Source organism: Mesoplodon densirostris, chromosome 15 (genome assembly GCF_025265405.1).
Source record: "Mesoplodon densirostris isolate mMesDen1 chromosome 15, mMesDen1 primary haplotype, whole genome shotgun sequence".
In the NCBI taxonomy this organism is placed as follows: domain Eukaryota; kingdom Metazoa; phylum Chordata; class Mammalia; order Artiodactyla; family Ziphiidae; genus Mesoplodon; species Mesoplodon densirostris.
This window is the reverse complement of record NC_082675.1, coordinates 87,257,757-87,285,241: the sequence shown is the minus strand read 5'-3', so window position 1 is coordinate 87,285,241 and position 27,485 is coordinate 87,257,757.

Genomic DNA, 27,485 nt, shown 5'->3' with positions numbered 1-27,485 from the left:
CTCAGCTGAGACGGTCGAAGGTAGATGTCTAGGGCAAGAGGAGGAGCTGGGGCTCACAGAGGAGAAGGGAATCTGTCCATGGCATTCCAGTGCTGTAAGATGAACTCAGTGGATGGTTCTGATTTCATGGTTGGTTTATAAGTAGTCCTGGGAACAATGTCATATACTAAGTAGTCAGTAAACATTTGTTGAATTGACCTGTATGGAAAATATTACTAATCAACATAACTTGGGTGGTCTCATTGGCTACTGCTCAATTCATTCTATATCATAGACAGTGACCACAGAATATCCTTGCCTCGTTACTAATTGCTTACAAAAGCTACACCATTTGATTTTGAAATAATAGCTACTAACATCTGTGAAATATTTTAATCACAGGAAGTGCTTGTATGTATATTATATCATTTAAAATAAATGGACTCCATTGAAGAGCACATTATTTAATAAGGTAAAACCTTGAAGTAGCACTTTTGAGCCAATACACACACACACGCACACACACACACACAATTGTGCCTCTCCTTTGAGCTCTATAGCTCAAAGTAACTTGTGGCAGACTATCCCACTAAAAACAACTGGAAACTCCAGAAAAAAAATTCAAATAAAACAAAACATGAAGAACATCTGCCTGCAGTCATCGGAGGGCTCCAGGGCTGTTAGAAATGATGGGACCAGACCCTGAATAGAAGGGAAAGACATCATGTGAACTTTACTTTCTACATGCCGCCTCCCCCCTCCCCCGGATCTGCCCATCCATGGTGCTAAGGAAGATTCTGGGGTGCCAAAATGAGAATGCTAAGAGGCACAAAAGCCAGTGGAGTTTTAAGAAAATTGGAGGACATTGGCCTATCAGTTCTTGAGAGCTAAAATCCCAAAGAGAAGAATTAAGTGACTGTGTTTGTAGAAAGCCCTAAGGAATCTACCAAAACACTAATAAAAATAATGAGATTAGCAAGTTTGCGAAATAAAAAGGCCAATATACAGTAATCAATTGCATTTCTATAAATCATCAAAGACCATTGGATATTAAACTAAAAACTAAATCATTTAGAAATAAGCAAAAGACCTGAAGCGAGTTTTCAAGGAATAGGATGTACAGATTCAAATAAGCACATGCAAAGATGTTCTATGTCTTTAGCCAGCAGGGAAACACAGGTTAAAACCACAGTTCATACAGGTATCAAAATATACCTACCAAAATGGCTAATATAAAAAATAATGATAACACCAACAAGGGATGGTTGAAGATGCAGAAAACCAGAATCACTTATAAATTGCCGGTGGGAACGTTAAATGGTACAGCCATTCTCGAATATAGTTTGGCAGTTTCTTATAAAATTGACCATGCAACCAGCATATGATCCAGCTGTTGTACTCGTTAGCATTTATCCCACAAAAGTGCAAGCTTATGTTCACATAAGGAAAGTTCATAGTAATTTTATTTGTACTAGCCCAAAACTGGAAGCAGCTCTGGCATTCTTCAACAGGTGAATGATTAAAAAAACGATTTACATCAATACCATGGGATTCTGCTCTCAATGAGAGGAACCAACTGTTAATACAGGCAGAGACTTGAATGAATCTCCAGAGTGAAAAAGAAGTCAACCCTGAAAGTTAGATACTGTGTAATTCTATTTACATAACATTTTTGTTACAACAAAGTTTTAGAAGTGGAAGACAGGTTGTCAAGATTTAGGGATAGGAAGTTGAGGGTGGGAAGAAGTTAGCTGGACGTGGTTATGAATGGGCAAGAAAAGGATGTTGGAATTATTCAGTATCTTGACTGGGATGGCAGGTAGCTGAAATACACAACTGCATACTCACGCACAAGTGGGCACAAGTAAAACTGGGAAATTTGAAAAAGATCAGTGGATTATCAGGGTCAGTATCCTGGTTATGATATTATGCTATGGTTTTGCAAAATGTTATCACTGGGAGAAAATGGACAAAGTATACAAAGGATCTCTTTGTATTATTTCTTAAAATTGCAAGTGAATCCACAATTATCTGAAAAAATGTCAATTAAAAAAGGATTAACCAAGATAAGCAAAGGTATAATAGAAACAAAAAAGATGTTTGTTGTACAGAAATCACAATGGGTGTCTCAAATAACAAGTTGGCAGCATTAAGACATCAAAATAGTGAAGTAATAAAAGTATAAAAACTCTATGAAAACACTGAAAAATGGGATAAAAAGATGGGGATAATATGTCATGATATGACGTGTGTGTAACATAACATAAAAGAGAGCATAGAAGTGATAATCAAAACCATAAGGAAAAAGAAACCTTTCCTATTAAAAAAAGTAGACCTCCAATAAAAATTGAGAAAACTTATTGTTTTCAGTGGGAAGCTGATAAAATGATAGCCACAGATAGATATAACCTTTCTGGGATTTTTAATATTCATAGTAAAATATCACATAAGGGTCTGGAGAGAAAAAGCCATTTTTTCTATGAATAATAAACAACAGTCTTCTGTTTTGCAAGAAAAATATCAACAACAGAAACACAAGAAACAGTAGAGCAACTTCTACAAAGGTATGAAAAAAATTGGAGAAAATTCTATAATTTTATATTTAGCCAAGTGGTGTTACTATATGAATTATTCAATGAAACATTTCAGAAAAATTGCAATAACTAAAAATATAAAAACCCTATGGAGAGGACTTATTATGAGCACTAATACAAATTAAAAGTTTTTAAATTTCAAAATAATTAAATATGGTTAATATTGATTATGTTTGCCACTCTTTTATTGAAAGTTATTACCTATATTGTTTTTTTAAAAAGGAAAGAGGTAAGATTTAGAAACCAGCTAAAATTAACAAAGGAGGAGGGGAAAAAGTAAAAGTGCTTAATTCATTTTACTAAAATGGATACAAATATTGTTTTATTATGGCATGTTTGCCTTTTATTGACTCATGTAATTAGCCAAATATTGGTTTAGTGTATAAGTGAGATTATGCAGTATTTGTCTTTCTCTGTCTGACTTATTTCACTTAGCATAATACCCTCAAGTTCCATCCATTTGCTGCAAATGGCAGGATTTCCTTCTTTCTAAGTGCTGAATAATATTCCATTACATATATATAAAAACACATGTTTATCCATTCACCCCTTGATGGACATTTAGATTGTTTCCATGTCTTGGCTATCATTAATAATGCTGCAATAAACCTAGGGATGAAGATATGTCTTTGTGATAGTGATTTTATTTTCTTTCAGGATACATCCACAAGTGAAATTGTTGGATCATTTGGTAGTTCTATTTTTAATTTTTTGAGGAAACTCCATACTGTTTTCCCTAGTGGCTGCACCAATTTACATTCCCATCAACAGTGCACAAGGATTCCCTTTTCCTCACATCCTCTCCAACACTTGGTATGGCTTATCTTTTTGATAATAGCCATTCTAACTTGTGTGAGATGATATCTCATTGTGATTTTCATTTGCGTTTCCTTGATGATTAGTGGTGTGGAACATCTTTTCATGTATCTGTTGACCATCTGTATGTCTTTGAAAAGATATGTATATTCAGTTCTTCTGTTTATTTTTTAATCAGGTAGTTTGTTTTTATTGAGTTGTATTTGTTTCTTATATATTTTGGGTATTAACCCCTTATCAGATATTTTCTCTCATTGTATAGGTTGCCTTTTCATTTTGTTGATTGTTTCTGCCATGCAGAAGCTTTTTAGTTTGAAGTAGTCCCATTATTTATTTTTGCTTTTGTTACTTGTGATTTTAGTGTCAGATTCAAAATATAATTGCCAGGACCAATATCAAGGAGATTTTCCCCCCGCCTTTTTTTTTGGAGTTTCATTGTTTCAGGTCTTATATTTAAATCTTCATTCCAAGTTAATTTTTGTGAGTGATGTAAGATAAGCATCCAACATCATTCTTCTGCATATGAGTATCCAGTTTTCCCAACACCATTTATTAAGGAGAATATCCTTTCCCCATTGTGTATTCTTGATTCCCTTGTCAAGTATTTGTTGACTCTATATGCAAGGGTTCATTTCTGGGCTCTCAATACTGTTCCATTGGTTTATGTGTCTATTTTTGTATTTCTGTAAATATATGTTTTTTCTATTTCTGTAAAAAATACTGTTGGAATTTTGATAGGGATAACAGAAATATAGGTGGCTTTGAGAAGGACTGGTATTAAATCTTTTAAAATATTTAGCAGAATTCATCAGTGAAACCGTCTTGTCCTGGGCTTTGTGTTTGTCGAGAGATTTCTGATTACAGATTCAGTGTCCCTAATCACTGGTTTGTTCAGTTTACTATTTCTTCATGATTTAGTCTTGGTATATTGTTTATTCCTAGGAATTTATCTTTTTCTTCTTGGTTACCCAATTTGTTGGTGTATAATTGCTCATAGTAGTCTCATACGATCTTCTGTATTTCTGTGATCAGTTGTAATGTCTCCTTTTAAATTTCTGATTTTGAGTCTTCTCTATTTTTTTCCTTAGTCTAACTAAGGAAACTAAGGTTTGTCAATTTTGTTTATCTTTTCAAAAAACTAGCTCTTAGTTACATTAACCTTTCCTATTGTTTTTATGGTCTCTATTTCATTTATTTCTGCTCTGATATTTGTTATTTCCTTCCTTCTGCCAGTTTTGAGCTGACTCTATTCTTTTTCTAGCTCCTTGAGGTATAAAGTTAGGTTGTTTGAGATCTTTGTCTTTTCTTAATGGGAGTGTTTTTCACTCTAAAATTCCCTCTTACAACTGCTTTTGCTGTACCCTATAAGTTTTGGTGTGTTGGTTTTCCATTTCCATTTGTTTCAAGATATTTTTGGACTTCTTTTCAGTTTTTCTTTCAACCATTGGTTGTTCAGGAGTGTGTTGTATAATTTAATATGTATCCGATTTCTTGCAAAAGTTTTCTAAGCCTAAAGCAATAGAATTAACAGGAAAACATACAGATTTGACTAGATAAAGATGTAGAAAACATATGTCTGTACTTAAAGATCAATGAAACAACTCAGAATATTTAAGAACAGTGAAGGAGAAATATTTATGCTATGTAAAAAAATCATGTAATCAATTAGACAAACCATTAAAAGCCTAATAGATAAGTGGATAAAAGACACAAACAAATATTTTCCACAAACTTCAAACAAACATATGGAAAAAGTTCAATTACAATAATAATCTAACATAAAATTTGATAATTATTTCCAAAAATAATAACACAATGCTGGTGAATATCTCATAAACCATTGCCAAACATTTCTGAGCAGAGAAAAAGATGTTTTGGTTCTGTCTGATGACAATTTGGTGATGTAGATCAGTATCCTTTGACTGAATATTTTTACTTTGGAAATAAATCCTAAGTCAATCACCCCAAAATATAGAAAAAGTGTTATGTAGAATGCTCATAATGACAAAAACATTGAAAACTGTTTAAGTGGCTAAAAGTATTGGTGAATAGGAAACCAGCCACAGCACAGGATGGAATATTATGCTGTCACTATTCGTGATACTTATGAGGCATCTTAAATAAAGTGATAACATTCCTGTAACCCAAAGTCTAAATGTTGTGTAGGCGGATGATGGGTACTCTTCCCTTTCTTTTTCTCCTCATCTGTTTTTCCTTATTTTCTACAATAATCACATGTGAATTCTAGAACAAGAAGAACATGGTTAAATTTTAGGTAAAAGCAAGAGAATACCCTGCATGGGTGTGTGTGTGTGTGTGTGTGTGTGTGTGTGTTGGCGGGTGTTCTTGAGGTCAGGTAGGTCTGGAGGTGGGAGACGTGTGCCTGCTGTAAGGGCTTGTGTGCCTCCCCACTTTCAGGGGTCCAGCCAGTGGGTGTGCTATAACCAGTGTTGATGATTGGTGAGTTTATTGGAACTAAATGCTTGGGATTATTTCATCAAATTACAGCCATCATGGCATCGTTTGAGACCTGCACTAAAAATAGCACACTGGGTCCCTGCTCATCCACACGGGCGCTTTGGGGTTTTCTGTCGTGTGCGTAGCTGTGTGGGATGCCCGTGTCTGCCTGCGGAGGCCGATATGGAAGCCATTCTTTCTAATAAACCTTTGATCTGTTGAATGGTGACTACAAAGCCCAGAGCCAAGGTAGCGGCGCAGGGAGAGTTTCACAACATGTGAGCAAGAAAGGATGGGTCCCAGGGGCTGCCTTGCTGAGCCTGTAACAGCTAATTGGGCCTGTTAGGGTCAGCAATTAGCTTTGAGCTATTCAGAACTTCTGACAGGGCCACCTTTATCTGTAAACCAGCTCTCAATCGAACAATAACGTCTCAGCCCATCAGGAGACACTCAGAGCAGCACAAAGCCGGACGGGCATCTCTGGGTAGACAGAGCTTTCCTTGGCTGTGGAATTATTATATCATTCCCTGCGGTCCAATTCAGGGATTGCCGGGGCTACCTGAGGATAATGTGAGGCAATTCCTTAATGCAAGAAGCATCATTTTCTTTAGTCTCAATTTTTAATTTTTTTTAACTAAAAATTACATACTGGAGAAGTCCAAGGGTTATGTTTTCTTTTTCAGCGGTGAAAAAATATATAAAGTATTTTGCTTAAAAGATGATCTGCTAGTGTTTTAAGGGTTAAGAAGTGTGACATTTGAAAAATGAAACTGTAGAAAACTCATCTCTGAGCAGTCTAAAATGTTTACTCCTGCTTTTGGTAGTTAAGAAGGGAACTTAGGCATCTTTGCCTTATACCCTTAAGCCCTTTTTAATTCCTGTCGCTTGCACTTAGGGCCTGAGAAAGAAAACCCATTGCTGACTTTTCAAAGTAACCTTTTTATTCCCATACAGAAACAGCCCATCTACAGTGTTACCTTCTTATACTCCAAGGTCCAGGGATGGGTTTATTTTTCATATTTTGGCTGGGGTGGGAAAGGAGGCTTGCTCTCCCCAGGGAGGCTGGTTTCCTGGAGCATAGGGTGCATGCGGAGGAAGGCACAGCAGCCCTGCACAGTGTCCTGACCACCTCTGCCCAGGGCCTCTTGGGTCAGCCTCGTTCCATCCTTCTCAGGAAGGCACTAAACCACAGGGCACGGGGAGCGGCCACTCTGCAGGTCTGCAGTGACAGCTCTGTAATTTCAGCATTATTTGAATACCATGTAAGTGCCTTGGATATTTATGCGCCTTCATTTTACGTCTGCTTTTTAGGTAATTGATTTGTACTTGTCTCTGCTAGATTTCAGTAATTTGCCTCCCTTTTCTTCTTTTCCTTTTTTTTTTTTTTTGTTTCCTGTTGCTCCGTCTCTGTTCTCCATCCTCACTGGAAAACCTAAAAAGCCTTCCCATAATGATTTCTGGTTCTGCAGCCTCTTTTCTTCTGAGGAAGCCCTGTCTTGCAACAGAGGTTCAGATTGATGGGGTCTGCCTAGATCTGCTAGTTAAGCTGTTCAGTGTGGCGACTATTATAGGAGCCAGGGTGGCCTTGGTTAACTTTGTCAGTGCCCCGCTGGAGTTTGGTACCCGGAGCTGATTGATTAGGTATCTGCAGATGCTTGTTATCTCCTGTGACGGCTCAGAGGTGTGTCCTTAGGTGAAGCCTTGTGCAGCTGGGGAAGGAAGGTGGCGGTGGAGAGCAGATTTCATGGGTGAATTTACTTGCAAAAAAAAAAATAAATTCTTCCATGTGTCTGGGCCACCAATTTTTCACCAAGAAACTAGCATTTCATACCCTGCTAAAAGTTTACAGTTCCTCTTTTTGCTTTTTGGCCAGTACGTTTCTGTACCACTGAGCTGGCAGCTGAGTTTTGTCCCACACACACATGGGGTGTCAGCTGCGGGCCAGCCTGGCAAGTAGCAAGAGGGCAGAGGGAAGAGCCAGAGGGAAAAGGAAGCGTTTTGACTGTGACCCGCCCGCCTGCAACTGCGAGTCACGTGTCAACGACCCCCAGCCTGCAGATCTCGGTGGATGTAGCTTTCCCCTCATGACACATCAGAAGCCTCGCGCCTGACTCGGGGGGATGCCGATGCCAGGTGCACCTGTAAGTCTCACGGTTGACAGGTGGTCAGGCAGCCTTTCTAGCAGGAGCGGGGAGCAGGCCTTTTCTGAGAGCTGAACCTCCAATAACACCAGGAAAGGGGGCAGCATTGTAGACAGCCGGGCCCACCAAGTGTTATTTCTAAAATCTGGATTAGATGATGATGTGAAGTCAGGTACAAACTGACATGGACTCTTTGCCATCAGCTGTGCTCCCTTGTTTATGTTACCTTTCAGACACCAGGGAGGTTCTCTGCTGGCACCTGTGTGATAGCTCTGAGGATGCAGGGCTGCCAAACATCACCTGCGTCATTTCTAAAGGGCACAGAGGGTGAAGGAAAGGAACAGGAAGGAAAGGATAAGGCACACAGAGAAAGGACCCTAGGGAGCAAAGGCCTGGCACTCAGCAAGGTTAGTCTGAAAAAATACAGTTACCGGGATCAGCAAATTCTGTTGGTTTTGTTCTCACAATTTTAAAATAAAACATAGAAGACACGGGGATGAATTGGGAGATTAGGTTTGACATAAATACACTACCATTTGTAAAATAGAGAGCTAGTGGGAACCTGCTGCATAGCACAGGGAGCTCAGCTCGGTGCTCTGTGATGGGCTAGTTGGGTGGGGTGGGGAGGAGGGAGGGGATGTGTGTATGTGTGTGGCTGATTCACTTTGCTGTGGGGCAGAAACTAACACAACATAGTAAAGCAATTATACTCCAATTAAAAAAAAAGCTCTATAAAAAAAACATGGAAGACACCGGTCTCTATGGGAGAATTAATTACTGTTTCTCTATTTCCCTTTATTTCCCATTTTTAATAAAACCTTGCAAAAAACATGGGATGCTTAAAGGAAGGAAGATATTGTTCAGCCTGTATTTATGGAATGAAAATGTTTGAAAACACAGCATTTTTATTAATAAAATCGCTCAAAATATCAGTTTCCACACCTAACAGAGATGATGTTTAAATGTCCAGTGCCCACGGGGAGGATGGAGAACCCAGGTGGCACAGAGCGGCGGGGGAATCTGGGGGCGTCTGGTACGAAGGGATGATGAGGGGGTGAGAGCTCTGTTCCCCCGGGACCCAGGACGGCAGGCAGGGTGGGACCAGACGGGTGGACGTGCCACTGGCATTGTGTGGAGAAAACGAGCATTTCACTTCCCGGCAGTTCACTGCGGCTTCCTGTTGCCACTGCCTGTGCCTGGTGACCTCACAGCTCCACGAGGTCACTCTCTCCAAGTCCTGCTTCCGCTCTGTCTCCTGGGTGGGCACCCAGGAAGATCAGAGTCTCTTCCAGCACAGTTAGTCAGTAAGAGAAACTACAACCCCTCTGACACACAGCTATTGCCAAAGGTGACAGCAATATTCAAGTCACACTCAGGACATTTGTTCTTTGAAGCTCATCATGTTGGGACTTTTCTTTATCAATTACAGTAATTCTTAGCCTTGTCTACTAGTGAAATTCTTTTGTCCCCTGTTATATTTAAGATGAAAACTTTGTATAATATGTGTGCATATGTGTATATGTGTACACACACTTATTTCATTTTGAACAAAAGCTATCCTTTGAAAATTTTCAACACAGGATTTGTTTTAAAAATGCCGATTTGAGAAAATATTCAATTTGGTAATCATTATTTTTTCAATTTTTATATTTTTAATTTCCCGGGCCCTTTGATTTGTCAGATATTTTACATATAAAAAGATAATTTGTCAAAAGCTTTGCAACATTTTTGTATTTGTCAGTTATATCAATTTTTAAAAATTAAGGCTTTTTTTTAGAGCAGTTTGAAATTCACAACAAAATCGAAGTGAAGTAACAGAGATTTCCCATGTACCTCTCGCCCCTCCACTATCAACATCCTCCACCAGAGAAGTACATGTCATAACTGATGGACCTACATTGACACACCATGATCACCAAAGTTCGTAGATTACATTAGGCTTCACTCTTGGTGTTACATGTTCCATGGGTTTGGACAAATGAATAATGATATGTATTCACCATTATAATGTCATGCAGAGTATTTTCACTGCCCTAAAGATCCTCTGTGCTTCTTTTAACCATCCTTCCTTCCCTCCACCCCTGGAAATGACTGATCTTGTTTCCATATTTTTGCTTTTTCCAGAATGTCGTATATTTGGAATCATACAGTGTGTGGCCTTTTCAGATTGACTCCTTTCATTCAGTAATATGTATTCAAGGTTCCTCTATGTTTTTTCATGGTTTGATAGCTCCTTTCTTTTTAAGGCTGAGTAATATTCCATTGACTGGATGGACCACAGTTTATTTATCCATTCACCTACTGAAGAACATCCTGGTTGCTTCCAAATTTTTGCAATCATGAATAAAGCTGCTATAAACATCCGTGTGCAGGGTTTTGTGTGGTCATAAGTTTTTAAAGCTTTTGGGTAATTGCTAAGGAGTGTGACTGCTGGATCATACGTTAAGAGTATGTTTAGTTTTGTAAGAAGCCACCGAAGAAGACAAACTGTCTTCCAAATTTGGCTGCACCACTTTGCATTTTCACCAGTGATGAATGAGAGTTCCTGTTGTTCCACTTCATTGACAGTATTTGGTGTTGTCAGAGCTCCAGATTTTGGCCCTTCTAATAGGTGAGTGGTGGCATCTCATTGTTGTTGTTTTTTTTTTTTTTTTTTTCTTTTTGCGGTATGCGGGCCTCTCACTGTTGTGGCCTCTCCCATTGCGGAGCACAGGCTCCGGACGCGCAGGCCCAGCGGTCATGGCTCACGGGCCCAGCTGCTCCGCGGCATATGGGATCCTCCCAGACCGGGGCACGAACCCGTATCCCCTGCATCGGCAGGCGGACTCTTAACCACTGCGCCACCAGGGAGGCCCGCATCTCATTGTTGATTTAATTTTCATTTCCCTGATGACATATGGTGTGGAGCATCTTTTTATGTGCTTATTTGCCATCTGTACATCTTCCTTGGTGAGGTGTCTGCTAACATCTTTGACTCAGTTTTTAATCAGGTTGTTGTTTTTCCTTATTGTTGAGCTTTAAGAGTTCTTTGTATATTTGGATAACAGTCCTTTATCAGATGTGTCTTTGGCGAATACTTACTCCAATCTGTGGCTTGTCTTCTCATTCTCTTGACATTGTCTTTCTCAGAGCAGAAGTTTTTAATTTTAATGAAGTCCAGCTTATCAATTATTTATTTCATGGATCATGCCTTTTGTGTTTTATCCAAAAAGTCATAGTCATACCCAAGGTCATCTAGGTTTTCTCCTATGTTGTCTTCTAGGAGTTTTATTGCTTTTGTCTTACATTTAGGTCTATGATAAATTTTGAGTTAATTTTATGAAGGTCTGTATCTAGATTCATGAGTTTACATGTGGGTGTTCCAGCACCATTTGTTGAAGAGACTATCTTTGTTGAATTGTGTTGCCTTTGCTCCTTGTGGGTCTATTTCTGGGCTTTCTATTCTGTTACACTGATCTTGTCTACTCTTTTGCTAATGCCACACTGTCTTGATTACTGTAGCTTTATAGCAAGTCTTGAATTTGGGTAGTGTTGGTCCTCCAACTTTGTTCTTCTCCATCAATATTGTGTTGGCTACTCTGGGTTTTTTTGCATATAAATCGTAGGGTCAGTTTGCCAAGATTCATAAAGTAACTTCCTGGGATTTTTGATTGGGATTGCATTCGAATCTATAGGTCAAATTGGGAAGTACTGACATCTTGACAAAATTGAGACTTCCTATCCATGACCATGGGATATCTCTCCATTTATTTAGCTTTTCTTTGGTAATTTTCATTAGACTTTTGTAGTTTTTCATGTACAGATCTTCTATCTATTTCATTAGATTTATACCTAAGTATTTCATGTTTTGGGTGTTAATGTAAATGTTTTTAATTTTAAATTCCACTTGTTTATTGTTAGTATATAGGAAAGTAATTGACTTTTGTATATTAACGTTGTATCCTGAAACCTTGCTATATTAGTTCCAAGAGTTTCTTTTTGTTGATTAGTTCAGATTTTCTATGTAGACAATCTTATCATCTGCAAAGACAGTTTTATTTCTTCCTTCCTTATTTGTATACCTTTTGTTTCTTTTTCTTATAGTATTAGCTAGAACTTCCAGTGCAATGTTGAAAAGGAGTGCTGAGAGGGGATCTCCCTGTCTTGTACCTGATCTTAGTGGGAAAGCTTTGAGTTTCTTACCATTAAGTATGATATTAGCTGTATTTTTTTTGTTGTTTTTTGTAGATAGTCTTTAACAAGTTGAGAAAATTTCTTTCTATTCTTAGTTTACTGAAGGTTTTAAAAAAATTTCTAAAATCTTTAAATCCTTTTTTTATGATCATGTGATTTTTCTTTTTCGTATGTTGACTGATGCATTATATTAATTTTTTATTAAGGTATCCGTGACATATAACATTGTATTCATTTCAGGTGTACAACATAATGATTCAGCATTTGTATATGTTGTAAAATGATCAGCACAATAAGTCTAGTTAACATCTGTCACCATACATAGTTACAATTTTTTTTCCTTTTCTTGTGATGATAACTTTTAAGATCTACTCTCTTTGGAACTTTCAAATATACAATACAGTGTTACTAACTATAGTCATCATGCTGTACATTACATACCCATGACTTATTTATGTTGTAACTGGAAATTTATACCTTTAGACCCCAAAAGTGGATGAAGGGGGTCAAAAGATATATTTATTTATTTATTTTAAATTAATTAATTTATTTTTGGCTGCATTGGGTCTTTGTTGCTGCACGTGGGCTTTCTCTAGTTGCAGCGAGCGGGGTCTACTCTTCGTTGCAGTGCACGGGCTTCTCATTGCAGTGGTTTCTCTTGTTGCGGAGCATGGGCTCTAGGTGCACAGGCTTCAGTAGTTGTGACACACAGGCTCAGTAGTTGTGGCTCGTGGGCTCTAGATCACAGGCTCAGTAGTTGTGGTGCATGGGCTTAGTTGTTCTGCGGCATGTGGGATCTTCCCAGACCAGGGCTCAAACCTGTGTCCCCTGCATTGGCAGACAGATTCTTAACCACTGTGCCACCAGGGAAGCCCAAGATATATTAATTTAAACTTGAGAATTAAGCAAGTTCAATCTCATCATTATTATTCAACATAGTACTGTAAGTTCTAGCCATTATAATAAAGAAACAAAAGGAAATAAAATTCATACATATAAGAAAAGAAAAAATAAATCTGTCCCTGTTTGCAGATAACATGATGGTCTAGGTAGAAAATCTGAAGGACTTTAGAAACAAACAAACCAAAACATCCCACCGTACCCTGGTAGAACTAATAAGTGAGATCAGCAAGTTCACAGGACAAAAAATCAGTACACAAAAATTTCTATATGCAAACTGTGGAGATGTGGAAACCAAAATTGCAAGTACAATACTGTTTATAATTGCTCCAAAAAATCTAACTGCCCAAATGCTTAGATATAAATCTAATAATAGATAGAACTTGTATGCTGGAAACTAAGGAATGTTGATAAAAGAAATAAAAGATCTAAACCAATGGAAAGTTCATGAATTGGAAAACTCAACATAGTAAATGTGTGTTCAGTCTAAACATATCTGTGCTAAACACGTACATATATCAGATTTTACTGACTTCTTTTTTTTTTTTTTTTTTTTTTTTGCGGTATGCGGGCCTCTCACTGCTGTGGCCTCTCCCGTTGTGGAGCACAGGCTCCGGACGTGCAGGCCCAGCAGCCATGGCCCACGGGCCCAGCCTCTCCGCGGCATGTGGGATCCTCCCGGACTGGGGCACGAACCCGTGTTCCCTGCATCGGCAGGCGGACTCTCAACCACTGCGCCACCAGGGAAGCCCTTTACTGACTTCTTGTTTTCCTTAAATATGAAACCACAAATGTCCTTATGATCATTAAGTTCCATACTTTTACTTTAATGGTGGAGAAATCAAGCCCAAAAGATACGCGTGACAGCTTCTCCAGGGATTTTGTCACCAGGACTGGATGACGCATCTCTTGATTCTCCATCAGGTTCCATGAAATCCTCACCAGCTTTCTAATTCCCTAGCATGGCAGTTATAAACTCCCTGGCCTGTACTCTTGTTTGACCCCCTCGTATACTTATACGTTTATTAATTTTTTGAATGGATACGTGTCTCCTGGTCCTTATTCCTGTGTATGTGTGTTGGAGAAGCCATCATGCTCGGGAAACAGATGCCACTGGGCACAGGGCTGGTGCTCATGTAAACCTCTCCACCCTCTCTCCACGTCTACCAAAATGCGGCGTATGTCTTTAAAGATGTGCAGCCCCCCTTAGTAGCCCTAATGAAAACAGCAGCTTTTTTCCTTCCTGTTTACCAAGTATTTACACTGTCCTTTTAATCTGATATTATAAGGGCAACTATTTTCCTGCTTTTACATAGAAAAGATGCCTTTTAGAGAGAGCATCCTTTTATTGTCCCCTTCCCCCCAGAATCCATTCGTTGTCACTTTCACTGTCTCACTAGAAAGTGCTGCCCATCAGAGGGACTAAAAATATAAAACATAAGACTGTATTCCCCCACACCCCAAATTAAGCCTTCCAGAAGGATATTAACATGCCCCAATTCCCTCTATCTGTTGAATTTTTCAGCAACTCAATCCCCAAAACCATTTTTATATTTGGTCACATATGAGCTGAACCAGGGTAATTGACACTAATGATTTTCAGCTCATATTTATTTGTCTATTGTTTCATTCTGACTCTATTCTTCCCTTTCCGTTTCTGTTTTTCTCCCATTTTATGCTAAGTTCCACCGAGATCTATCTATCTTGGCTTCACAGAGTCCCAGGACTCAGAAGCTAATCATATCCCAGAGCACTGATGCTGGATGTCCTGTGGTGTTTGGAATTTACATGAGTTGTTTATTCGCACACTCTTGGTTAGGGATCATTTCACTGTGGATAGCATATCCTGGCAAACACATATGCACGCAGATACACACACATTCACAAACAGATATCCCCAGTTAAATATTCATGATCCAGAAGATTACCATAGGGCTTTTCATACAAAGAAATGACCAGCATTGTCACTCAAGGCCTGTATTGCCTTCTGCAGAGGATGCTAAACAGTATATTATCACATCCACTGTGTGACAGACAAGTTCCAGAAGAAACGGCTAATAACAATGAATTAATGTAGAGTGGGTTTGAGGGAGGAAAAACAGGACAAAGCAGCTTCGAAAGAGGAGATAAATGTTAGTGCACATTTTGATTTGGCCTCCCTCGAATTCAACCTGAATGCTGCATTAAGTTCTTCCCCCTCGGTGGTCCATTCCCGAGAGGATGGAGTTGACCTGTGGGAAGATATTCAATGGCAATTATTTCAGTTAAATCAAACAGAAACCGAGCTTGAAAGGGAAATAAATTTCATCTTTCTACTTCTCTGTATTGTACTTCCAACATACAGCGTGTTCATATCCTACTATGTAGTGATCTTTACAAAGAAAAACATGCGACCTTTGAATTCAACCCTTTCCTCCATTTCAACCCAGATAGGGATGTCCTCTTACAGGAATTAAATACAGTATGTCATGTGCCCATGCAAGGAATAGAAAATTTAGAATCCTCTTTGTGGCCAGCAGATGACAACTGGCCTGTGGAGAACAGATGATTGGAATGGAAGGAGTCACATTACAATCCCTCGAAGACCACAGATTTCCATACGCAGCCTTCTCCACCCTGTTCTCCACCACATCTGGGCTGAACTGGCAGCTGTAATTACTTTAATTGAAATTGCCACTGTCTCATCAGACTGAATGCTCACCATCATATTAATAGAATTTAAACAAAAGGTCATACTTGGCTTGCAGTAAAGTGGGGATAACTGTTGGCATGAATATTTTATGGAGAATAAGGGATACATTTACATAGAAATGCAGTATACATGTGTACTAGTTATTGTGGACATAGTGACTCATGACTCAATCAACAAACACAAAGTGCTCACCAGGTCGTAGGTGCCTCTCTGAACTCCAGGGAGCCAAAGGTGAATAAATGTCACCTCTGAGGAGTTCACGATTTAGTTTAACAGTACAATGCTTTGGGGAAAAAAATACATCTATAGAAGAGGATACCAAAAATGCTAAAAGGTGAGACTAAAAGTATAAAAATATACCTCATAAGAATGAATAAAAAGTTGATATTTAAGAAAGATGGATTAATGGGACAAATTTCTAAAACAGGCGATAAAAGCAACATGGATCAATATCAGGAAAAATGTTGCTGGTTTATTTGTACAATAGAATGTCAAAAGCTTTGTATGAGAGAGTTTAGAAACCTTCTTCACTGTCTGAATTCCCTCGGAAGCAGAAAGTAAGACCTGGGATCTCACTGATGATGGCAGAGGATTAGAAGACATGACCACTGAGAGTGGAAGCAGGAGGGCCGACCCCAGGGAACCAAAGGTTCTTCAAGGGAAGCATCTAATCCCAAGGTCCCATGTCTAGACATGGAGCTACAATCAGAATAGCGAAGTACAGTGAGGAAGTTCAGGGGGATAAGATCTAGAACACAGCAGCGTGCTTTTTATCGAAGATGTATGAATGGGCAGGAGTGTTAAGGGCAAAAAACTGGTTCAGACACACACCCCCAAAATCTAAGAATTGGTGAAAGATGCATTTCAAGAGATGGCTAGCTAAACAATTCTTGAATGTTTACATCTCCTTTGGATAATCGATCAGCAGATATGTCTAAAAATATACAAGACACCATGTATAAGACAATGTACTTGAAAATAAGGGATGGGGATATAAAGAACTAGAAAAACAGGGCTCATGCTTTGAAATGGCTTTTGATCTCTTTAAGCAATTCAGATCGATCTACATCAAATGTTTATAACTCTATTATCTAGAGCTGAGAGAAATTTTTAGGAGTTGCTTCCAGAATAAAAATACCTAGGAGGGAGGCATTGTGTCCTAATAAAAAGAGCACTACACTTGGAATCAAGGGTTTTGAGTGCTGGTTCTCTCTCTTACTAGTTGAGTTACTTTATGTAGTTCACTCTATACCCTGAGACCCAGTTTTCTCATCTGTAAAGTTGGAGCACTAATATCCACCCATATCAGGGTTCTTGGATTGCAAGCAACAGAAATTTATTATAACCAATGTAAGCACAAAATGGTTTTACTGAAAGGATATTATGTAGCTCATAGAAATAAGGAGAACACTGGAGAAACATTCTCATAAGAAGCAGGAATCAGGACATCTTCTGGGTTCTGAGTAGCAAGAACTAACCAATGATTATGTCAAGGAACCACGACTGAAATTAATGAGATCCAACTATTTTTTTATCCTTGCACATTCTGTTCAAGGTTCAGTACTCTAGGATAGAGAGTCCAATTAGGCAGGCTTGGGTCACGTGCTCCCTCTCGGGCAAGGGATGGGCAGGAACCCTAGTAGTGAGACCCACCAGATTGCACACATGGCAAAGAAGTTATATCCTAAAAGGATGTCAAAACAAGGTTGACAGAGGAAGGGAGAAAGAAAACCCCACAACTTTTTGCCACAGTTAGGATATGCATTGTTAACTGGGGACCAGTGTGGGAGGTTTCTCCGTTTCTCCTGTAGCAGATGCCTTAATGGCCTCTGCACTCTTGTGTTCCTGTGCGTGCACACAGCGTTCTACTGCATATCTCATCCGTGGGCTGTCTTTACAGAGTCATTTAAAAATGCATTTATTATACGAGAGCAGAGAGTCCATTGGCCGACCGTGTTCCCTGGAGGATGTGGAGGACACTCCTGTCATTAACACAAGGGAGAATGCTCCAGCGAGGAGCGTCAGCTGTGAGAAGCCCAGCTGTGGGCCGTTTCCAGTCAGAGAGGGCTGACTTGAGAAATGCCAGTCTTCACCTGACCTCCTGGCATCAGTAAGGATGATAACATTCCAGAGTGTCAGAGGCCCGGCATCTAGGGTTAGAGATAAAATGCATGTAATCACTGTAAACAGCAGTAAGGACCCAATGTTAATGGGGCACCTGGAGCTATAGAATCTGTGGTCCTGGAAACTAGACCATGGTGTTCCTAAGGGTGAAACAGTTAGAGGGCTGATGAAGGTATTGCCTACTTATATCACCAAAATGATCTTAAAAAGTCGTATGTCAGTTAGGGTAAAACCTGGATCCCTTGCCCAGTTTCCAGGTGAAAGTCCATCAGTAGAAGGGAAGACAGGTCCCCTTGAGAAAGGATCTTGCCGTGTTATGCTAATTATGTGCAATAACTGGTTCCACTCTTTCTCCAGGGGGACTATGGCCATTCACTAGAGTAACTGAACATGGTGGGGAAGGAAAACAGCCAGGTCCATCAAGATACTGCATACAGAGCTCGAGCCAACACTGATACCAGGGACCCCAAACACTAACCTGCCTCCCTCCCCATTAAAATGGGGGCATAGGGAGATCACTTAAAATGCAGAGCCCTGACCTGAGTCCACTTCAGAATGAGTTCTGAATGGAATGGCAGAGATAAGAGGTGAGTAGTAAATGGATATCTGGGCAGGGGCCGAGAGCTTGGCTGAAAGGAGCAGAATTGCAGGATTAAAGACAAGGAGGTCTGGGGGAGGGGCGTGTGTGCAGACTTTGGGGGATGAGTACATGCTGTGTATTGCTTTGCATCCTGCATATGACCACTGGAGAGCACTGGCCCAGAGGAACCAGCAAACCACCAGGGGACAAGGAAAGGAAAGCCAGTCCCCCTCCTGGTCCAGCAGGAGTCACCCACTGGGCTCCAGAGTGGAACAGCCCAGCGATAGGCTGGTGACCACTGATGGGCCACCCAGCCCCACCCAGTGCCCTCCAGTGCCTCTCCTTTCCCCTCCTCCCAATCTCATGTCTGCTGATCCATTCACCCACTCTACAGTTTGTTCTTCTGTTTTACTGTTTTCTGCCTTTTTCTTTATTATGTTTTCCTCTCTGTTTTCTTTAAATTAAGAAGGCTTGAAATTATTTTATAAATACATGATTTGAACACTTCATCTGTTTTCTTTCCATATAGAATGCAATTGAGGGAGTACTTGTATTCTATATAGAAAGAATGCAAGTACTTGTGGTTACAGCTTCAGTTACATAGATTTTAATCTGTAATATTCATGTTTTATTTTTTCTATTATTGCACTTTTAATTTCCTCTTTGACCATGTAGTAATTTGCAAGAATGTTTTTAAGTGTATAAGAAGTTTTTCCTTAAATTTTTGTTATTCATCCCCTGTTTTGTTATGTTTTCTAAATGAATTGTCGTTGTGACTCTGAAGGTCATCTCTTGTTTAATGAATACGTGAGAATGTGGGGTCTTAGTCCTCTCTTCTAACATTGTAATTTTAAAGAATTATTTTCTTGATTATTTGTTTCCTGACTTTGGCAATATAGACTTCATTTTCTTCACTTTATTCTTTCTTTTTTTGTTCTCTTGTGGTTTAGAAAGTAAATGCCATGTTTAAAATTTTACCAGTAGTTAGCTAAAACTTTAAAAATAAATATTGCATTAGTCTAATTAAGATTTTAAATGGTAGAAATTTTCTCCCTTTATGCAATATAAGGAATTTATTATTTTTTTAAACTTTCTGCTGCATCTCCAGTTTTATTAACCTGTTTATATCCAGTGTTTTAAAACAAGTTTTCTATCACAATTTTTTTATCCTTAATATTTGAAAAAAGTTTTTGGATATTGGTATATGTTTAATCATTTTTATGTTTATTACACATTCTAATCTATCATGAATGACACTATTGGTCTTTTTTGGTTTTCTTAATGATCCAGAGCAAGGATTCTCACCCTCTGGCCTATGGGCCAAGTCCAGCTGCCACCTGATTGTGTATGGTCCTGAGCTAAGAATGCTTTTACATTTTTATATGATTTTTTTTAAATCAGAAGATGAATCATATTTCATGATTCATTTTCCACAAATAAAGTTTTATTGGCACACAGCCGTGCCCACTCATTTATGTATTGTCGAAGGCTGCTTTAGCAGTAGCAGTTTGTTAGTTGCCATGGAGACCATAGGGCTCACAAAACCTAAAATATTTACTGTATGGCCCTTCTAGAAAATGTTTGCTTATCTCTGATCTAGAGCAGTGATTCCAGCGTTTTTTCTAGGAACACACATGAAGGATGATATTTATGATGTGTTGGAACCCAGTCCCTCCCCCAGGCCCTGAATTTGCCCGAAAGTGAAACACTGCAATATTTATAATTGCCAGGGATATCGATGGTGTGTCAATGACGGTGCTTATTACAGGCTGAGTGTACAGCAATGAGGCTGAATTCTATTACCCTAACCTCCCCATCACTCTCAGTTAAGCCCATCGGAATGCAAGGGTATGAGAGCCCTCTCGCTCTAGGGATGACCTGAAATCTTTTCTAGTTTATTACGCTTTTGTTGAAGAGTCAGTTGTGAGCTCCGTTGCTTTATCGTGATGAAATTTCTCATGACACCTCTCTCATCTGGAATGTCGTGCACGATCACTGCTGAAGAGCTGCTTTCCAGGTGCTGGCTCCAGCAAGAGCCCCCCGGGCAGCATGTCTTCCACGACATGACGTATTTGGACCTGTCTCTGTTATTTGCCTCTTTCCTGGTACCACTAAACAAGATGGTCTGGGTCTATTTTTGTTCACCGTGATGCAATATTGATGAAAAATATCTACCCTGACACGCTCCCGAGGAAGATCTAGTTCATGGGGTGGATCTCCATCCTTTTCTAATTCTCCTCAAGAAATTATAATGAATTGGAAACGTCCTGCCCTCCTGGAGCTTACAGTGTGAGGCAGGCATTAAACAAAAGAATGAAGATATGATCTGAGGAGGGCAGTGGGGAAGGAGGGGAGGGACCACTAGAGCCCAACATAATGGGGACATGTCTTTTGAGAAGTAACACATCAATGGAGCCTTGAAGCCTCACCTGGAGAACGGAAGAAGTGCTTCCAGTAGAAGAAATAAAACACGTGGAGGCCCAAGGGCAAAGGAGCACAGCCTGGGGGAGGCACGCACAGGGGTGCAGTACTGAAGCTCAGAGCCTGAGAAGGAGATGAGGGAGGGTCCGTAGACCTTGTCCAAACAGTGGGCTCGGTCTTCCCAGCAGCATGAAGCCAGGAAGGATGCTCAGAGCAGGAAAACTGCATTAGGGTTTTTGGAAGATGGCTGCATGGGCTGATGGCAGGTAAGATGCAGGCTGAGGTACCAAATAGGAGACTCAGGTAATCCAGGTGAGTCATGAGTAGGGATACATCCGAGAAGCAGAACGGGAGGCACAGATCAGGAGATGCGTGAGAGGTGAGTGGACGTAGTGGCCGATGGGGGTGAAGGGAGAAGGCAGAGTCACCATCCGTCTCAGGCTCCCAATTCAGGCGCCCCAGACCGAGACAGGATGGCTGGAAAAGGGAAGCATCAGAGCTGAAAATGGTCCCTGGAGATGGCGTGGGTGAGGGCAAGGGTCTATACCCCCGAGCAGCAAGGCCCAGCGGTCCTCCTGAGGGGTGAGCTGTCTCCCAAATTATTCTCTTACCACGCTCTGTTTGTTTCCTCTGAGGCACTGAAAACCATCTGTGATCACTTAATTTACCTATTTCTTACTTTTTCAGTGTCTATAGTATTTTCCTGTGGCTGCTGTAGCAAATGACATCAAACCTCATGGCTTAAACAGGAATTTATTCTCTCTCAGTTCTGGAGGCTGGAAGTCTGGAATGAGTAGCAGTGCTTGAAATCAAGGGGGAGAAGCCGTTCGCATGTCCTCTGGCTTCTGGTGGTACCAGGCGCTGGGGCAGCATCACTCCATGTCTGTCCCTGGGGTCCCAGGGTGCCTCCCCTTCTGGACCTCAGCATCCCTCTGACTCTCAGTTTTAAGGACACTGGGATGCACTAAGAGGCACATGGATAACCAAGATAATCTCCCCTGCAGAATCCTTCACTTAATCCCACCTGCAAAGTCCCTTTTTGCTTTTTAAGGAAGTATTCACAGGTACCAGGTACCAGGTTAAGATGTGGATGTACCTGGTACACAGGTACCAGGCACCAGGTTAGGATGTGGAGGTCTTTTTTGTCGGGGCGTGGAGCACAGGGCAGTGGCAGCTGTTCTTCACCCCAACTCACTGAACTCATTAATGTCCCTGAGGGCAGACCCTCTGCCGGTCATCATGACCACGCATCCCCTACACTAGCTCAGTGGTTGACACCTAGGAAGTATTTAATATAGATTCCTCAAACTCAACAGCATGATTGAAAATGTTATTTTCTTTCCCTAACATCTTTAAAAGAAGGTCACCGTAACTTTCCGCGTGGCAGGTCTAATACACGTTTCCTTCTGTTACTGATGCTCCTTTGCTAAGCACCTCTGGTGTCCACTGTTCTTTCCACGAACTCCTGAGTCCTTTGGCTTCTCTTGAAGGCCGTGGGGAGACTGTGAGGCTTGATAATTCGGGAGACATGAGATTGTCCTTTGGACACCTAGGATGAGACACCTGGTTATGATGGAAAATTAACAATATCAAATGATATTTTAATATTCTAATACCCAGGAGAAATTGAGGTAACCATTATCATTATGTTAACAACGTTGTCTGGCTTAGAGATTTTTTGCTGTATTAAAAATGTGGACAGAAACACTGATGGCATTTTGTTTCATAAATGACAAGAGAAATAAAAAAAGCAGCGAGAACTTATTTAGTTTGAAAATTGTATTGATCCCTTTCTCCTCTTATGTTAGTCTGGCCACTAAACTAACTTTCTCTTTGTCCAATTACACAGAGAAAGAAATAGAAATTGTACATTTAGTATTTCAATATTGAAGTTCTAGTATAAGCTTCAAACCTACCACTTTACATTTACCATAGAAATTGCGTTCCCGTGGACGATTTGAAAGGATTTTACAAAAATTAATTACTTAAAAATGCATTGCATTTAAAAACCTATTGCCTTCTCTGACTACTTTAAAGTTCCTTTCAGACATTTTCATTTATCTTACAACTCTCTTGTTTGAAACAATAAAATGGTTTATTATATAGTTTTGAACGAGAAAACTTGCTGAAAAAATAACTGCTTATTCAAGATTAAGTATATAAAAATACATACATCTTCAACTTGCTTAATCCAAATACTGAAGAAATTCCTCATTCACTGCTATAAATATATATGTATATGATAATAAATCCATATTTACTTTATTTCTCTTTTGGATTTGCAAAAGTAATTTCCTTTTTCATGCTTCCATGGTGAGACGCTTTACTACCTTGGTTTCCTTGGTCCTTCCTTCCTTCCTTCCCTCCCTCCTCCCTCCCTCCCTCCTCCCTCCCTCCTTTCTCCCTCCCTCCCTTCCTCCCTCCCTCCCTCCTCCCTCCTTCCTTCCCTCCCTCCCTCCCTTCCTCCCTCCCTCCTCCCTCCCTTCCTCCCTCCCTTCCTCCCTCCCTCCCTCCTCTCCTCCCTCCTTTCCTTCCTTCCTTCCTTACTTCCTTGCTTTTCATGAATATGTTTCAGTGGTGTAGGATAACTTTAATGTGACTCTTAACCCACAAATCCTGGGAGGGCCTGACTTTAGCTCACAAAAGTTTTAAACACCATGGTAGGGTCATTGGTATCAACAAGTGCCAACCCTTGGCTTTACCACTTAAGGATGTTATCATGTCCCTGGGGAGACAGGATATATAGATGCCCAGGACAAAACCATGGTGGAGTGTTGCACAACCACGTGGAGAGGAATTTGCGATGCCCTGTACTATTGCTTGTTTGATTGTTGCAGGAGGGGCAGGGGAACTAATCCTGGAAGAATACAAATTGCTATGGGCTGGAGAGAGTTTTACTTTATGTTGGCATTCTTACTGTCTGGTGACAAACAATGAAGAAAATCCATGTTTCTGACTCATCCTAGATATCTCACAAGGACCAGTGACAAGATTCTCTATTTCCTGAGTATTATTATATTAATAAATTTAAGAGGAAATTGTGAAAAAAAAGCAGCACCTGAGATGTTTATGTTTATCATGATCTCAATTTGATTAGCAGTTAAAACCACGTTTCTATGGAGGGTCCTGTGTTTGGCTGATTTGTTTGTTTTGGGGGTTGTTTTCTTTTGCTGCTTCTTGAAGCTTCTTCTGGTTTCAGAGATTAGATACCAGGAAGATGGAAACTCAGCAATAATTCCTTCAAGTCTTCAAAATTTGAAATCATTTTTCCAGTTTTATTAAGAATCTCCATTTCTTTTCCCAAAGAATGACAAAAGAACATGTGCCCATGTTAAAAAAAAAAAAAAACCCAAACCAAACCAAACACGTTTGCCAGCAATTTTTCTAATAAGGTAATTTAAACATATCAGATGTCTGAGAGAAGTGAATAATATTACCTGGGGACTTTTTGCTGAAGTGGACGCATTCCTGGCCTTCTACTTTCCTCCCAGTGATTAAACTTAAAAGTATGAGCTGGGCCAAATGTGTAGATATGGAATTCACTAAATTACTTCCTCTGACTTCCTTATTTCTCAGGCAGCAATAACTTGATTATAATTGAGCTTCATAATTGGGCAACATACACATATATATTCTGAACAGATTTCTACTTATACAAGTGTGCTTTCCTCTGAAAAGCAGAATGCATGTGTTTATTTTGCACACATATTTATCCTAACTTACTTGATTAAAAAATAAAATAAGTAAGTCCAATAAACTACCCTTACTTCTGGTGGGAAACACATTTCAAACTCCAGGGAGGGCAGAAAATCACCCAGTGTGATTCACAGTGCTCATTACTGAGTCTCTCCTCCGACCACCACACACCTCAGAAGGTCTCATTATCCCCCTTCTGTAAGAAATGAGAAAAGTGGAATAAGGAGTGAAATATGAAAAAAGCGAATACTTTGGTCCACGTCTAAAGTTGGCTAAGACTTTATTATTTAGGTAACTTTTGGTGCTTTCCTCTGGGCTTACAGTACAGACCTAGGAAGAGACATAGAGTAACTGAATTGTTTCAGCTTTTCCAAATAGCATTGAAACGGACTTAATTGCTACACGAGAGGAAAACCCATGTGTCTCCAGAGACTATTAGTGTCATTTAAAAGGCTAAATGTATCATAAAACCTGTCTTTAACAGAATAAAATTGTACAGACCGACACAATTTTAGCTAATGTTTTCCACATTTCTTGAAAAAAAAGAAAAAAGCGAGAAGGAAAGAAAGAAAAGAAAAAAGAGAAAGAAAGAAAACATTGACTGTAAAGTAAGTCTATTAGGTGCCTAAATTATTAGGAACACTTTAATTCTGTAGACAGCAAACAGCTTTTTAAACATTAAAAGGAGTAGCAAGGTAGGTGCAAGGTAGATTTGAATACAAATTCCAATTCTACAAGATAAATCTAGCCTATTATGTTTCTTTCATACTGTGGATTTAAACCAAAAATAAAATCACTTACACAAGGAACACATTCAGACCCCTTCCATTTTGTGCCTTCAAAATGGAAGCGAACTTTGTAGCTGGTTTCACTGACGCTTTATTTTCATTCTATTTTTTGTTCTGGGGAAATACTTCCCCATGATATTTTTCTTATTGTTACATGTGTTGTACTTGTTGAACGTGGGCTTTGCTCTCTTTTGAGTAAAGTAAATAATGGTAGCCCTCTTCCAAAGCTGAAAATGGTAGAGAGAAAGGTTTAAGCATTGCTTTTATTCCATCAAAGAGACAAAAGGATATTTCTTTCCTCTAAAGAAGTTCAGAGTATAATAGGGAAAAATCAAGAACAGCGACAAATAGTGAATCAGACCTCAATTGAAAGAACAAATCTTTCTATTTATTTGTCTCATCTTTTCACTGGGGTTGTATATCAGCTATCAAGAAAGCTATTTCAAATAACTCTGCTAACATAATTGTTGTTTTATAAGTTGAGTTGCTATGGTGATGCATGATGTAATCATCTATTACCGTCACAATCAGTTAGTTTTTCATACCTAGCCAGGATATTATTTCCCCCCCCCCTTTCTCCATTAGTCTGGGAGAAAACAAAACGAAACAAAATAAAACTATGTATATATTGTTTCGTTCTTCTGGAAAGCCTCGAATCGGGACATAATTACCCACATGTAGGAGCTTCTCCTGTAACTGAAAAGTTTCAGCTTTTTCATGCAACTGCTGCTATTATCACGCGATCCTCATTAGAATACCCGTGCATGGAAACGATTGTAATTTCTTCATTGTTCGCTATTAAAATGAACGTGCAGCATGCACGTTTCCAGAAGATAGGGACTGAGGGGTGCCCGAAGGAGACAGGCTGGTTGGGGGGCACAGCTTTGCCATCGGCAGAAGAGGAGCCTCGCCAAGTTCAAAACAAGCAAGGCTTTGGCAATGCTTTTGCTGTCAGTGACTGGTTGCCTCACAGCTGTAAATCTAGAAGTCTCCCAGAATCATGTCATCCCAGGAGTGTTAGGAGACAAGGAAAACACAAGTTAAGGAGTGCACGCGTTTTAATGAGCGGTACACCTGATACATCCCCCTAGTGATGGGCCCCAGGGTACCAGGATGCGCTTCACAATGTGACTTTGCCATATCACCCCCGTACACGTGACCTTCCAGGATGACCTCAGACGCTGCACACAAAGCCAAGGACTGCCCACTGCAGGGATCCCAGGGAAGAAGGGTCCGTAAGGGCACTGACATTTGCAGTTGTACGGACCAGAGGACAAGCACACTTAGCCAGCAATAGACAGAGGACCACTGCGGCTGGCAGCGTTGGCCGTGATTACTTCTGTGAGTAATTCTTCACCCACCAAGTCCCCCCCGACCCACCGCCACCACCCGGTGAGTCTCCAATTCCGAACTGGCCTCTGCCGTCTCCATCCCAGCACCACACATGTGGACAGATCTATCATCGCTTATCTTTGCTTCTGCTGTTCCTTGAAACCTTTGGTTCTCTTGCTTCCCTTCCCCACCCTTTTAAAATCCCAATTTATCTCCCCACGTTCATCCCAGAAACAAGGAGACAGTTTTCATCTTCGTCCAGCCTTGTATTTCTGTACTTTGTGTCCCTCTTTGCTTGCACTGCTTCCCGTTCATCAAGTTTTTAGCGTGAGAAGATAAATTCTCTTTCTCTCTCTCCCTCTCCAGGCTCTATGCCTCTTGAAGTTGGAGACCCTTTCTTGCTCATCCTTGTAGCTCCTAGTGGGTCTAGCACAGTGTTTGGGACCTACTGGTAGAAAGCTTTTCATTTGTGAGAAAAAGAAATCAAATTCAAACCCAGTCCTATCGCATACATGTCTATTTAAAATAGTTACCACACTGAAATTTACAGATAGTATGCGACCTTGTACTCTTTTAAGCATATTTACCCCCGTCTCCCGTACGCCAAACCCTGAACCCGGCCATCATTTTTTTCATTTTGTTTGCTATTATCCAGGGAACAGATGTTTTTCAAATTGTGGAATTTAAATATATACTGGCCCTGAATTAAGTCACTCTCTTTGCCAGTTTAGGAAAAGCCCCAAATTCCACTATTCCCTGCACTCTTGTATATTTTCCTTGACACATATCATA